The sequence below is a fragment of the Ailuropoda melanoleuca genome, chromosome 8, assembly GCF_002007445.2.
Source record: "Ailuropoda melanoleuca isolate Jingjing chromosome 8, ASM200744v2, whole genome shotgun sequence".
In the NCBI taxonomy this organism is placed as follows: Eukaryota; Metazoa; Chordata; class Mammalia; order Carnivora; family Ursidae; genus Ailuropoda; species Ailuropoda melanoleuca.
In genome coordinates, this window is record NC_048225.1 from 104,560,315 (window position 1) to 104,572,901 (window position 12,587).

Genomic DNA, 12,587 nt, shown 5'->3' on the forward strand with positions numbered 1-12,587 from the left:
CATGGCTCTTCCTCTCAGCCAGGTGACATCCTTTAATCCTTACGTTGAGTGCACATGGAAGAAACTTGTAACCTAGCAACCGCCACTTAAGATTCCCTGAGTCATGGGCGGTTTCCACGTCTGGGCAGAGTGCACCGAGCTGGGGCCCGAAGGCGTGCCAAGCAGAGCCAGGGAGTCCCGTGACCCCTTTGACGCCTCACCACCCTGCTCTAGAGTGAGGCCACCCTCCCTGCCAGGACCTTCTTCCTCCTGTCAAGCCTAAACCCTTCTCGTCTGAGACCGTACATTGCATCCCGCCTGGGTTTCTCTTCTCTCTTAAAAAGTGTTTGACTTGCCGCCTTGGTTGCAGGGTGGCATGGGGGGGACTGTGGGGAAGCGGGGGAAGGAAAGTTGATGAAAGCCTCTAACAGTAAAGCCTTTCTCTGGTACTGTGGAGCCGTTCTGACTGTGATATTGCTGTATCGGCCTTGTGGAAGGGGGGCTCAGCTCTAGAAAAGTCACTCAGTATTTGTTTTCTGAAGTCACACCTCGGGTTTATTAAGGTCTATTTTATTTTATTTTTTTAAGATTTATTTACTTATTTGAGAGAGAGAGCATGAGAGAGAGGAGAGGGACAAGCAGACTCCACACTGAGTGCAGAGCTCGACGTGAGGCCTGATCCCACGACCCTGAGATCATGACCCGAGCCCAAATCAAGAGTCAAACATTTAACCGACTGAGCCCCCAGGTGCCCCAAGGTCTATTTCACGTATGATAAAATGCACGGTAACATTTGAGTTCGTTACGCATTCAGGAGAGGCCTGGCACCGCCATCTTGGGGTAGGTCATGGGGAAGCCAATGGCGGGCGGGCTGGGAGGACAGTTTTTTCCTTGTTAACTAGCAGAGTCCCAGCAGGGCAGCCCATGGACGGAGGAACCGTGTAGGGCTGCAAGGGGCTGGTGGAATTCAGAGTGTAGGGCACGTTTTGGGGGGATGGGGAGAGAGGAGTTGTTTAGTTATTAGAAGCTGGAGCAGCTCCGTCTCCCTCCTCGGAAATACAGTTGACCTTCCTGTCAGTGGGCACCACCTGGACGCTTACTGTGGGGTTGCATGTGGGCTGAAGGGACGCACCAGGAGCTCCCGGAGACCGGGATCCCATTCTCTCCGTGGTTCTTTCTCTGCGGTGCCCCACACAGCATGGGGTAGGGGGAAAGTGGAGGGACTCTGGAATCAGACAGACTGGGCCTGAACCCTGGCTTGGCCACCCCAGGCTGTGTGACCATGAATAAGTCACTTATATCCCTGAATCTCAGTTCCTCACCTGGGAAATGGGGAATAAGTCTACTTTCTAGAGATATGGGAGGAACGAGATGCCAGGCATAGATCGTGGGCATGTAGGAGGTAGTCTGTTCCTCCCTGCGTGACGGCAAGTCCCCGCACCCTGACGTCCTGTGCACCCAGGCCAGGAGCCCGAACAGCAGGGGCCCGTTTCACAAAGTAGGCACCTTACCAGGGCTCGCACTCGCCTGTGCCCTACCACGTCTGGGCCTGCGTCTTGGGCAGGATTTCTTCCCTCCTGGCACACTGACATCTCCCCCGCATCCCGATCTGGAGAACAGCTGGTGCCCTTCCTATAGGGAATCACCTTCTCCTTCCTCAGCAGAAGCATGGCCATATTCAGGGGGCGGGAGCGAGCATGCCTCATCCAATCAAGACCGAGGCTGCCAGCAGATCCAGGGAGGGGGAATCCCTCCCCACACGGAAAAGCCTCCTCAGGGCCTCCTGCCGCCGGGTCCCAACATCAGCCATGGCCCCCTCCTGACCCCACAGTTTTGAGTAGACAGTTGACTTAGCCACATGCCTTCAGCCACCTGCCCTGCCCCCTCCTCTCCTCCAGGGCAGAGCACCCGCCTGGGGCCTAGAGGGACTTAGCGGGGATCAGTTCAGGGGTGCCTCTGCTGGAAAGTGAGTCTCAGGTATGGGATGGTGGGGTACGGGGAGGGGGCCATTTTGGTTTTCAGATTCAGGAGCTGAACGATTTAGAAGAAAGAGTCAGGAAGCAGCCCCCTCATGTGCTGTTTAGTGCATAGAGATGAGTGACAGCAGCAAGCGAGAGCTTCTGGCCCCTTCCCTGTGCTTACGGAGGAGACTGGACATGGAAATGGGGCTTAGCATAAAGCCTGAGGGTCTGGGTAGTAAACAAGGAAGAACTTCCTGCCCGAGAGCGAGAGCGTTAGAAAATGAAAACGCCAGCATGAGGTGAGCTGCCAGGCCGTGGTGTCACCTCCGGGAGATACTGGAAATAGCAAAGACACGGGCAGAGAGTCAGGAGACCTCTGTTCTGGCCACGTGTTGTCATAACTGGGCTGTGCACCCCTGGACCAGTTGTGTCCATTCTCGTGTCTGTAAAATGAGAAGGGAGAAAGAGGAAGGACATAGCTTGAGGTCTCTCCCAGCCAGAGTGTTCTTCACTCCTAAGGGTATACAGGGTGGGGAGCCTGAGAGAATGAAGCATGTCACCAAGCTGACAAAGCAGCAGGTTCCAGAATGGATATCCTCACGTTCTTCCAGGTGGCACTAACACAGGGGTCTGGCTCCAACGGCTCTCATAGGCACTGCCAGCTGCCCAAGGTCCAGTCATCAGAAGGGACTCACGGAAGGCCTCTGCCTGGCCCTGTTGCTGCCACCGCCCTCATTTCCCACAGCTGCAGCGAGTGCGGACGGGCTGGCTCCTCGTGGGCCTTGGGCACCCACCTGGTAGCCTAACTGCGCTTCCTACTGGGTCCTGACTTTGCCGAGCGGCCAGGCCGCCAGGACAGGAGGGAGAGGACTCAAGGGCTCCTGATTCTGGCCCTTCCTCGAAATGCAAAATTGAGCCTGTTTATCCCAGATCACCAGGCAGGAGCCCGGCTGGGCGCTGGGGCCATGGCAGGGGAGAGGGTGGGAGGGCTTATAGGCTAACCCTTCTCCTGTAGAGGATAGCAGAGCCTTCTTCATGCCGGCCAGGGCCGCTCTGTGGAGGAGCAGAGGCTGCGGACTGCAGAAGGCAGCAGCCGACCACCACTCGAACACGGCTCTTTAAAGGCCCATTAGTAAGCTAATATCACCATTTCCAGAGCCAGCAGCGACCTCCATTCTTCTTCATTAAAAAGAGCTCCATGTCCTGGCAGAGCTGAGAGAGGGCTCTGAATGATTTACACACCAGCCCCGCTGCTCCAGCGAGGAAATCGGCGAGGAAAATTGATTGGCAGATGGGCCAGCCTGCCTGTCACGGATGGTGCATGTGTGTGTGCTGGGGGGGTGAGCTGAGGGGGGCTGGCTCTCCTGCTGACATGCTCTGAGTGAGCAGGGCAGGGACTCACCCCTGTCCCATAGATCTCTGCAGGCCCAGAGGTAAAGCCTTCTGCCAACAGAAGGCCAAACAAAAGGCTCTCCTGCCTACCTCCCGCTGGGGTCCCTCATCCTGGCAGGACGACCTCATCTGCAGGACAGGAGCTCACGCTGCGAGGCTGTTGTCTCATCTCTGGGGAAAGAAAGGGGCCACTCCCTAGAGGTTCCCCTTATTTCCAGATGGATCCTGCTCACCTGATAAGTAACATTCCTGGGCTTCTATTCAGCGGTCACTGCTGAAATTGGGAGGAGGCTTTCTCCTGGCCTCCTGGCCTGGTTCTCCTTCCTTGGCCCCCTGCTGGCACCACATTTTTGTCTGAGCCGGATGTCCCGTGGGATCCAAGGCTCTGGGCCCTTCACGGGGCTGGGAAGGGGCTGATGGGGGTCCACGGGGTGGACCGGTGTGAGATGACACTAGAAAGCCAGGATGGGAGGACAGTCACCCTCAGAGGTCCCAGCCCCTCTTCGGCCTCTGCCTTCTAGGCAGGCCCTGGGGCGGCTTCCGAAGCTAAGCAGCCTCCCTCTGCGTGTCCCCGTGTCGCCGTGCCTCTGCTCACCCCCAGGAGCCCACCACCCTCTGTGCCAGAGAGGCGCGTCTGGCTCGCCCTGCAGCTGGAGAGAGGGGCCAGTCCGCTGTGGTCCTGGCGTCTACGGAGGTACAGAGTGCCTTTCACTCTGGCACCATCTCTCCTCACCCCTTTCCCTTCTCTGGTGCTTCACCTTACACACATGCACCCACACGTACACACATAGGCACACGCACACGCACATGCCCTCCTCCCCAGAGGTTCTGGAGAAGGCACCGGGCAGAGGCACGTTGCAGAGGAGGGGTGGAGACGGGAGAACAGGCATCATCCAGCGCCCTGAGTTACGCCCCCCTCCCCCGGGAGGCCAGCAATCTGCTGCAGCAGTGAGGTTGCCATCTGGTGCGGTGACCTGTGTTCCCTCCGTGCTGGAGACAGAGAGGAGGCGGGGAGGCACGACGGGCTCTGCACGTGCGCTCTGGGTGCATGTTTACGAACAGATGTCAGAGAGCCCAGGAAAGGGGAGAAACGAGCCAAGCCTGGGGCGAACCAGAGGGCCTGCCCGGCCTCATTAGCAGGCACTCCCAGGGTGGGCTGAGGAGCCCAGGGAAGCTGCCCTGAGCTCCCAGTTGAGGAGACAGCCGCAGGGTCTGAGCCCTCCAGCATCCTTCTGGAACCCTGTCCTCAGGCTCGTAGCCTGGATCTCTTTCAGACTCACACTCCCCCTCCTCCCAGTGCTGGGCGAGGGCCTGTCACCAGGAGAATGTGTCTGCCTGCTCAGCACCCAGGAGCCAGTAGTTCTTCCCTGGACGTCACGAGGAAGAAGTAGAAGGACACCTGTACTTGTGCCCTGACCTAATGGGAGCCCCCCAGTGGGCGCCACCACCGGGGATCCTGTGTGTCCTTTTTCCTTGGGGGTCCTGGCCCAGAAAGGGCTATTTGCTTCCTTGGATGCCATCCCTCCCCTGGGGTCCTAGCCTCAGGAGTACAGACTCCACCCAAATCATGGGTGAGGGTCTCTTGTCACATCTTAGGGGAGGGGTGAGCAAGCCATTACCTGGAAGCCAAACACAGCCTGCCACCTATGACTCGTGATCTCAGCACGGTTTTTACAGTTTTAAATGTTTGGGGGGAAAAATCCAAGAAAAATATTTTCTGATGGGTGAAAATTGTATGAAATTCACATTTCAGTGTCTTTAAATAAAGTTATATTGGAACACAGCCACGCTCATTCACTTACGTGTTGCCTGTGGCTGCTTTCCCAATACGACAGCGGAGTGGAGTCATTGCAACAGAGAGAGCATATGGCCCGCAAAGCACAAAATATTTACTATCCGCCCCTTTACAGAGAATGTTTCCGTTCCCCCACCTCCCATCTAGGTTATTTTAAGGGGAAGAGGGATACCACCTTTTTCTTTTCTTACTTACCTTGACAGGTTAAATCGGTAGAGCAATATGTTGAGACAATGGAAAGAAACTAACACTTGTTAGGCACCTACTGTATACCAGGCACTTTTTTTTCTGCTTATCCCATCACCTTGACAGCAACCCCGAGAGGCACGAGCAGTAACGGTTGCTTACATTATGGAAGCATGGAGATGAGGAGATCGCCCGAGCTGTCATAGCCACTCAGAAGAGGATCCTGGATGCAAATCCCAGTCTGGTTGATGCCAAAGACCATATCCTCTCCAGGCCACCACGACGCTGAGATGACCTCCAGCAGCCCAGTAAGGGCCCACCCCCATGGCTGCTGGTTTGGAGATCCCTCTCCTCTTCCCCCGAACAGATAGGGGAAATTGAGACTCAGGTTTTAGGAACCCAGGCCCCTCCTCTGGCTCCCTGAGCCTGGTGTTTGGGTGAGGGGAGTGTGGACCACAGGCAGCAGCAACATGGCCACAGTAACAACCTTACATCTGCTCCCCCTCTCTCCTCCTGCCTGCTTCCTCCTCTCCTACTATCTATTTTCATCATTTATTAGCTTTCCTTCGGGAAAGTTCAATTTGCATTTAAATAGAAAACCTCTGGAATGGCTCTGATATAACGTTAAGGTGCTAATTACAAATTCATTCCTTTTAAAATATTAAGGCACTTCAGTCCATCTCAGGGGCGATGGAGGGCAGAGGGAACGCTTGGTATTTATGAGTAAAGAGTGTGGAGCTGTTTCCTGCAAAACCCTTACAACTCCCCACCAGCAGAGGGCAGAGAGGAGGTGTTCTGAAGGCCCATGGGGTGGTGTGTCTTGGGAGCCTAAAATCAACTAAAAATAAATGTCTAACAGCAGTAAGAAGCTGGAAGGCGGCCAGGGGGACGGAAGCTGCTCACGGGGCACAGGCACACCCTCAGTTGCCAGTTCCGTGAGCTGCTTGTAAGCATTTCAGGGCAGGACCCGCGCCTGTCTTATTCACCCCTCTTTCCCATCACCAAGCCTGCAGTAGGTACTCCAAGAACATGGACTGAATGAATGAATGAGTCAACCAATCAATCAATTATGAGAAAGATCATTCAACTACTATTATGAGTCAGACATTGTACTAGATGGTTTTCGTAAGCCTCCTTGTTAAATGGTTTAGTCCTTTGCCTTTCCCCCAGAGCTGAACACATGATACACTTAACTCTCCTTTATCTTGAAGACTAATACTTTGCATTTTACATACTGATTTACAATGGCGTACTCCTATGCCATGGTTAATAGTGAGTAAAATTGTCAGGTATATCAAGTTTCAATATTCTCATTTCATAGGTGAGTAACAAACCCGGAGCAGGTGAAGAGGTTAGCCTCAGAGCACCCAGTTTAATGGGAACTCACTGTGGACCCGCACCCTGGTCTCAGGCTCCCAGCCTGGGTCTCTTTCAGGTGCCACACTCCGCATGCTAGCTAGCTTACTCCAGTATTCACAGTGTCACACCCCAAACTTAGCCCTTGTCCTCAAGTTGCTGGGGAGCCCAAAATGCAGCCCAGCCTCTGGCCAGGCTCAATGCCTGGGGCCCAGCCAAGCTGCTCTCTGAGTTGGCGGCCAAGAGGTCTCCCTTTTCCTTTCTCCACACCTCAACTCAGTGCTCTCTGCTGGATACATGCCAAATCCCTGCATGCCAAAATCCCATTCATTATTCAGAGCTCAGTCCCAATGCCACCTTCTCCAGAAGCCTCACGCTATCCCTGCAGGTGAGAGTGAGCTCTCCCGTGTTTCCATAGAACTTTCTGTAAGTGCTCCTGTGTTAGCACTTAATAATTGCCTTGCATGATAATAACCATCACCACTGGTATTCAGAGGGCTACACCGAATTCTTTACACATTTTCTATAATTTAAATAATAGTAATAATAGTTAACAAGCATATGGTGATCATTACACATCATGAACTGACCTAAATTTTATGATTGCATGTGTGTGTAATTTAGCCTGTAAGGTAGGCACTATTATTATCCACATTTTACAGAGGAGGATACTGAGACTGGATGGCCTACGTGACTTGGCCAAGGTCACATAGCCAGAATAGGGTATGGAGTCCAGCTTATCTGATCCCGGAGTCCACATACCCATCTGTGTAGGTGTTCTATCTTTTTCACCAGATGGTAAACATTTAAAAGCAGGAACCCGGTTGCGGGTCATTCGTGCAGCTCCTTTGGAGCCAAGCACAACAACTTGTATGTGGTTGATATTGAATACGTTGAACTGAATTCAGACCCGAAGCCAGCGGTCCTGGATGTTGGCTATACTGTCGGTCAGTCTGTGCCTGAGACGCTGCTCTTTGAATGTAATTATCTGGGTTAAAACCGGCTGGGAAGAAACCCTTAACTTCAAAGCCAGAGAGGCCCAGCTAAGCAAGAAAGCACTTTGAGACCCTCGCCTCTCCGCATCTCCTGCCAGCCTGTCTGGGCGGAGCAGCCCCCCTCCCATTAGCACCACCGCCTGTCTCCCCAGCAGCAGCCCAGAGAATGACAAGCCACACTCTGCGTAGACAGATTGAAATAGAGCTTACCTGACCAGGGGAAAAAGGATATCAGGTGATCATCTGCCAAAGACAAAGCAGGGCAGGAGGCTGCAGAGGGTCGGGCAGGGGCTGGCTTGGAGGCTCCTCCCAGGAGCTGGCTGGAGCCCCAGGGTCCCCAGGGCTTCCTCCACAATGGACAAGTCCACGGCTGCTGCCTCTGGCCGATGAACCGAGATACAGCCAGGCCCGTCTGCGAGGGCCCCACCCCGATGCACGGAAGCTCAGGGGTCCCTGAGCTCCAGGAGGCCTGACCGCACCCCCCCCAAAGGGGACCCGAGCCCACCGGCCAGAGCCCTGGCGTCTTCGCCTGCCTCCCGGCTGCCGCGCCTCAGCGGCGAGGGCCGCTCTGGAAGGGGAGAGGGTGAGGGGCGGACTCGCTCACACACAGACAATAACTGCCATGGAAACTAACCAACAAAAAGAAGATTTAGGGAGCGGGACTCCTCTGCCAGATGGAAGAGAATGGAAGGAAGAGGGAAAGGGAAGGGCATTTATGCAAGGGGCAAAAACCCACCTCAGCCCTTAATCCGTTGATCGCAGGTTTCCTCCCCCTGGGGTGGGGCTGCAGTGGGCAAAAGGCAGAGGGGTGGGGTGACCTTCTTGTGCTAGAGTCCCAAAGAGCCACCCCATACCTTTGCCTTTCCGTTCTCAGATGGGGCAGCAGCGTTCAGAGAGGGTAAGCACCTCCCTCAGAAACTCTCAGCACTGCCGGCCAAGCTAGGCGGGGTCTAGCAGGTCAAGCTGAACATTTCAGGATAGTTTGGATCACTTTGCATGGAGAAGTGACTCGCAGAAGTTTCTTAGATGAAAAGCTCGCAGAAGTTTCTTGTTATCAAGGGATAACAAAACACGGCTGCCTCTGTCCATGAAGTTAGAGCAGTGTCTGGAGTGTACAGAAAGCAGGTGCGGGCTCACAGAGATGTGGTCCAGGTCCTTCTCCTTTCTAGGACTTTGAGTTCTGTTTGGGGGCATTGACTCTGTGGAGTAAAAGAAAATCTTAACTAGGGGAACATTTTTGTATTCCCCGAGAAGGTACTGTTGGGATCAGAATGTCCCTGGGTGGCTCAGTCGGTTTAGCGTCTGCCTTCAGCTCAGGTGAGGATCTCAGGGTCCTGGGATCGAGTCCTGTGTGGAGCCCCATGTCAGGGTCCACACTCAGTGGGGAGTCTGCTTCTCCCTCTCCCTCTGCCCCTCTCCCCTGCTTGTGTGCTCTCTCTCTCTCAAACAAATAAGTAAATAAAATCTTTTAAAAATGTAACCTGAACACGAGACACCCATTCCAACTATTTAGCTGTGAGACCCTGGGCAAGTTCTTCGCCTATAAAACAGAACCAGTGGGGTTGTGAAGATTCAACGCGAGGATGTGTGTAACGGTCTTGGCGTAGCGTCTGGCCCAGCATGTTGGCCATTATCATTGCTATTGTCATCAGGCTTTGGGTCCTGTTTCCTCAGCTCTAAAACTCAGCTAGTAACACCGATCTGTCTCATGAGCGCTAAATGTGAGGACTCATTATGAGCTCAGACTTGGTGGGGTGGCTACAAGGGTCCATACATTTGTCAAAAACCATCCAATGATGGATTTTATTGTATGTAAATGACACCCCGATGTTCATGTGAGTTTATATGACCAGGTACATCAGCATGAGCATTTCAACGTAGGGAATAGTCACTCCCTCCTTATGCCCCGGGCTTCTCCCCTTAAAAGAGGGCAGAGAGTGAGTGCGAGAAGTTAAAGAGGGGGGGTGCCAGGGGGTGCTTGTACATCAGCCCTACTGATGGTGCTGGTAATGGGCCACCGATGGAGACTCGAGATATTCTGGATGTTTCCTGAGGCTTGAACATCAATCTCTCAGCTGCAGAGGCAACACCTGGGTGACCGAGTTGCCTTTAGTAACGCAGCTCCTCATTGCATGACCTGGTCTAAGGGAGCGAACAGTAATCCAGTTTGCTTTCAACATCTGTTCCGGGAGCCATTTCTTCACCATGGCCTCGCTGCCGGGACCACTCCCGTCGGAGCTGCACTTTGGCCGCTGAATAGGGTGGCATGGTGACCATTGGCTGCAGGCTGTCACAGCCAATGAAGCGTTGGCCTGGGGAGATGGCTGTCTGTCAGAGCAGCCGAAGAATGAGCTATGCACCGTATTAGAAATGCCTGAGAGATCGCTACAGCCCAATTAAAGAGAAGGTGTGTGTGTGTGTGTGTGTGTGTGTGTGTAAAGCGACTGGAGGGGGTGGAAAGTAGAATATAATTAAGAATCAAGTGAAACTGATCCCTGGAGACAGATTACAGACCACAAGCAAACAGCTTGCCTAAATGAGAGCTGCCTGGTGATGCTGGAGATTGGACCCATGCTGCCAGACGGCCCCAAACCAAAGGGAAGCTTGCTGATCCCTGTTTGTCCTGTGGGGCGATGCCTATAAATAAATAAATTCCATAATCCATAATCTGAGAATAATTTGAACGTCAATGGGTGATGGTCCATTCTAAGCAAATATTTGGAGGCACTGTCTCTGCTTTCTTCTCTGTTTTGTCCGGGACTGCAAGACTGAGTGAGACACAGATGTGAAGATAGTGATGGATGAAGATGTTTCAAACGTGAAATCCGTTTGGGAGAATTTCCCTCATGTCTCCAGTGATGCTCACGTCCGGGAGGGAAGAGAAGGGGAGGAGGCGAGACCATGACGGCAAAGGTAGCCATTAAGGTGATGGCCGCCCTAAATGACAGTTCTGAACGTGAAATCCCGGGAACGAGAGGGTCTGATGTGCAGCCCAGAACCTTTCCAATGATGAAAACGACTCTTTCGCCAGGGGTTTCCTATTAGGTGACGAAATAAAGAAATCGTGTTCCAGTTGGAATTAGCAGGCTGGGGTCCAGGTTAAAAAGCATACAAAGGCAAGCAGCCCGGAGTCAGCTGGGGTTCTGGGATACAGATAAGTCACAAAGCTGGCTTTATCTGCAGGTGTCAGGATTGATCAGCCCAGGGTCTATTTCCAAGGCTCTTCTCTACTCAGCCACCATTCCCACCCCCCCCCCAAAAAAAAAAAAAAAAAAAAAAAAAGAGGCCCAAGCTGAAATATAAAAAGGTGCTGGATCTGAAATCCTGCCTAATTTAAGCTCAGCTCACAAAGAAGGCCAGAGAGCACAGGGAGGGGTGGAAATCAAGTAAGTAAATGTCAGCCCTGCAGTTGGGTAGAAGCCATTAGCCAGGCAGAGCATCCAATTAGAAGGCATTGAATTAGAGCAGCGAGAGAGAGGCCTGACATAAGAGGGCACGGTGGGGAGGGCCAGTCGAAGTGGGCAGGAGGGAGCACGAGGCGAGGAGGCAGTCGGGAGAGGATTAGTGGAAGACGGACAAAGAGCAGGAGCAGACACCTTCCAAACGACAGAGCCCCCAGTCCAGACACCCTTTACGAAATGCCCACATGATGCCTTTGTCCTCCCCCAAATCCTGTCTCAGGGAACCCAGCCATCCTATGGGCTATTTTGGAAAAGATTTCTCCCTTCTGCCTGAACCCAGAGACAGAATGGGTAGCTCTCAGCCACTCCGGGGTTCACAGGACAGACAAAGGAGGGGAGCAAATCCCTTGGCGAATAGTGCCCGGGATATTTCATTTTTCCACTTTTCAGTCCAAACCTACTCAAACAGATGCGGAAATGCACCTGTCTGCCTGCACACACAAGAGAACCTCGTTCACGGGGACATGTTTTCATTTAATGTTATCATAATTATTTTATTTTGTAATGTGTTTGTTAATGTTGTCTTTTTTTTTTCCTTCTTATAAACTCGTGTTCCTTTGTCCAGAGAAGGAAAAGATGAATATCTCTCCCCTTTCTCCTAAATGGGAAGATTTCAGATTAAGTCTCTTAAAAGCCGCATATGTCAGGGATGCCCATGTGTCACTGATTGCAAGATTAAAGGGGAGGGGTCCACTCTGAAATGAAAATAGAAAGTAGCTTTGATTTAGGACAATCAAGTCTCTTTTTTTTTTCACTTAACGCATAGCTACTGGGCTCCTCCTGAGCCCAACGCATGAGGTGGCATCTCAGGTCCGGTCTGTGTGCTTGGGAAGTTTTCAGGCTGCAGAGGGGATAAAACAGAGGACATACGTCTCCAGAGTGGAAGGAGACATGTGTTAAGTGACATACGATCAACCTGTTTTTTGGAGGTGGAGAGGAAGAAGAAATCATAATTATCTGAGAGTACCAGAGAACACGGTGTTTGGTTTTTTTAAAGATTTTATTTATTTGAGAGGGTATGAGTGGGGAGAGGGGTGGAGGAAGAGGGAGAACCAGACTTCCTGCTGAGCAGGGAGCTGGACGCAGGGTTCGATCCCAGGACCCTGGAATCATGACCTGAACTGAAGGCAGATGTTTAAGCGACTGAGCCACCCAGGCATCCCCCAGAGAACACCTTGTAAGAGAGGTAGTCTCTGAACCAGGTTCTTCAAAGGCGTGTCGGATTTTGGCAAAGTAGAGCGGAGGGCATTCGAGCAGAGATAAAGCAGGTCCATGTTTGCAGACTGACTATAGGTGGTCAGATAAAATACAAGACACCTGGTTAAATTTGAATATTTAGAGTATACTAAGAAATTGTTTGCCATTTTATTTTAAGATTTTATTTATTTATTTGACAGAGATAGAGACAGCCAGCGAGAGAGGGAACACAAGCAGGGGGAGTGGGAGAGGAAGAAGCAGGCTC